The sequence below is a fragment of the Bidens hawaiensis genome, unplaced genomic scaffold, assembly GCF_021521415.1.
Source record: "Bidens hawaiensis isolate Kalapana, Puna unplaced genomic scaffold, B.hawaiensis_p1.1 tig00018346_1, whole genome shotgun sequence".
In the NCBI taxonomy this organism is placed as follows: domain Eukaryota; kingdom Viridiplantae; phylum Streptophyta; class Magnoliopsida; order Asterales; family Asteraceae; genus Bidens; species Bidens hawaiensis.
The window spans coordinates 422,956-426,364 of NW_027492772.1; positions in this window are offsets into that span (position 1 = coordinate 422,956).

Consider the following 3,409-nt stretch of genomic DNA (forward strand, 5'->3'; position numbering starts at 1 on the left):
TGACCAGAATTTTTATGAGAATTTTTGTGAGCAACATTTGCTTCTGATATTGCTAATAAACCTGTGGGACGAGATTGATGATTTTTCATCAACAATTCATTATTTTTCTCCGCTAAAAGGAGTAATGCATTTAGATCAGAGTATCTTATAAAATTCTGCAATCGATAATGTGTTTGCAAGTTTATACTTGATACATAAAATGTAGAGTAAGTTTTCTCTAACTTTTCTTCCTCTGATTTAGGATGCCCACAAAATTCTAGCTTTGAACAAATTCGTTATAAAGCAGAGGTGTAATCATTTACCCTCTTAAAGTCTTGGAACCTAAGACTGTTCCATTCATCTCTAGAAGTAGGAAGTAAAAGTGTAAAACTTCCCTTAAATGACCAAATATGTTTTTCAAATCTTCCCATATCATATATGGGTTATCACAATTAAAATACTTATGCTGTAGTAATTCATCAATATGTTTATGGATGAAAACATCAGCTTTTGCATTATCCCTTTCTGAGCACTCATTGCCTTCTTGGATGGTTTCTAACACATCCATTGATTTCAAATGTCTTTTGACATTTGCTGTCCAAGACATATAGTTTTCTCCAAAAATGTTGAGTGCAAGGAATTCAAGTTTTGAGATATTTGACATTTTGTTGCTAAACATAATAGAGCAAATAATAAGATAAACATTAGAATCCCAATATATCAATCAACAATGAGATACAATACATTGGTAGAGCTATAAACATATAAAAGAAAAAGAAAATGCCGAAATATTTAGGTGGGAGATTAAAAAGTAGAATGAGAAGTAGTATAAGCATTATAGTGACCAACATCAAAACCGGGTGATTCATTTTGAAAGCTTTATCTTGGATAAACCTAAGAAGAAGAATGTTTGTTGTAAATGAAATGGAGTTGATAATTGGTTATTTATAGTGAAAATTTATAACCGTTTTACAACATTTATATTACTGTTTTATAACGGTAATATTACTGTTTGTGTGTGTGTGTGTGTATAATATTAATTATTTTAAAGTAAGATAAAAAATAAGATAATAAATAAAGTTTATTACATAAAATATATAATTAGTATGCACAATATAAGAATAGAATTGTTAGTATAAATAAATCTAACTTCTAAATGAAATATTAGTGTGCATATATAAATAAAACTTAGTTGCGATGAAAGTAAAAATTAGATGCATAATGAAGTTAGAATGGTTATCAAATTTTAATAACAATGCTTATACACATTATTGTTATTACTTAGTATATGTATATGCATATATATTTTTTTCCTAATGTACATAATAAAAGAAGTGTTTATGATGCTTATGTGGATACCTTTGTGCCTATTACCTTTCTTGATTTGGATATAAGTTGCTCGTGCTGTTAACGTGTTATGATATTAGCCCTAACTATAACAATATTATTAGAGTAATATGTGAACTTGAAGTTAACAAAGAAACAAGAGAATACTAGAATAGACAATTCCGTAACTTTGTTGATGTGTGTATTCTTATGGTAGATGAGGTAAATATATGTACCATTGGAATTACTCTTTAGGTGACATAAAAATATAATTGGTGTTGAAAATTTTCATCCATCACATGGATATGTTTTTCCTACACGTTTATAACAAATCTATATAATGTTTTTTCCTTAAAGTATGGATATCGATTATCGTAAAATTGTTTCTCGTTTTATTTTTCATTGATACGTTTCTTTAACAAATTATCAAAATCAACATTTTTGTAAAAATTAAATAAAATCTACAATATAATTATTATCTAATATATATAATCGTAAAGTTTGGTGTCGTTAAGCCGTCGTTGGGCCACTTGGCGGCACCATACTTGTCATATCATTTTGGATTTTCTTTTCCGTCCTGGTAGGTTAACGAAGATAATGGAAGCTGAGCTGAGCGAATGACAATTTTGTTTTCTCTTTTGTTTGGTTAATTCCGATATCATAACAAACGTGATGAAAACCGATCGAATTCGCATAGACTCAACGTTTGGGACCGACAATGCTCGGTTTTACCAATGTTTGAGTTTACCGACTGACACCACCCCATTGTTCCACTCAATTTTTATATTTGTTTTTCCTTTTTTTAGTTACGGTACCAACACAAACGTAGCCGAAACCGACCGAATTTGTGTCTGGTTACCGCCTCAATGCCCAGGACCTCACCGCCCGGGTTTATCGACCATATAAATGTAGTTTTAACTAAATTATTCTTGGATGTGTTAATTTGACGAATATATATTTTTTGGATGCTAAGGTTTTACCAATGATATCTATACCATAAAGAACGTAAATGATACTAACAGAATTCGCGTCAACTCACCGACGTAATGCGCGGGCTTTACCAACGCTTGAGTTTTATCAACACACATGTTTCAACATTAAAGTTTTACTAGTTCCCCCGTGGCAACACGCCGAATAAAAATCTAGTTATATATAACATTTGAGAAGCTTTGTGCCACAAGATCGCAATTGGTCCACGTGACAGCACCAGCTTCTGACACATATCCATTGTTTTTCTAGTTTCAGTTTCAATACGGTAATGAACGTAACCAAAACTAGTCCAATTTCAATCGACTCTCCACGTGATACCCGGGTTTTACCTACCCCTTTTTAGTTCTACAACTGTAACGAACATCATTGGTCCACGTGGTAGCACCATCTTGTGATGCGTCATACAATACTTTGAATATTCTTAGTTAAGTATCGTAACGAACGTAATCGAAACCAACCCAATATATGTCTACTTGACGCCGTAACGCCCAGGTACCGACTAATGTTTTGTTTTCAGTTCCTGTGTCGTATCAAACGTAACCAGAATGGCTGTACTCGTGTCGATTACACTTTAATGTACCCACCGCGATCATCACGAGCTTCTACCAACTGAATACATGTTAATGTACCACCGGATCGCGGCAGGTACATACCTCGTTATACTTATTCAATTCAAAATCCAAAGAAATCTTTGTAAAAATACTAACAAACTAAGTTTTATTTTGTTTTTTCACATTTACAATTTAAATATAAACACTTTTGTGAATATTAAATTAAAAGAATCTATGAATGAAATAAAGTGATCATTATAGATTAGAGAGGGAAACATAGATTTAACAAAGTAATGATTATATATTTAAAAATAAGATAAAATAGTTAAAAGACCACAATACTCTTTGGTTATTTTAATGTATAAATGATATGGTTAAATATGGACCACTTGTTCAGTTCCTAAGTACTTACGTTGGTTCTTAAAAGAAATCAACCATATATATATATATATATAGGGCGGATATATTTTGAGAACTTTGATTAGTTGTAAGAACTTTAAAAACTCAATATAAACCACAAATTTAATTAAATGCGTATGGAATATGTGGTTAAGAATAAATCT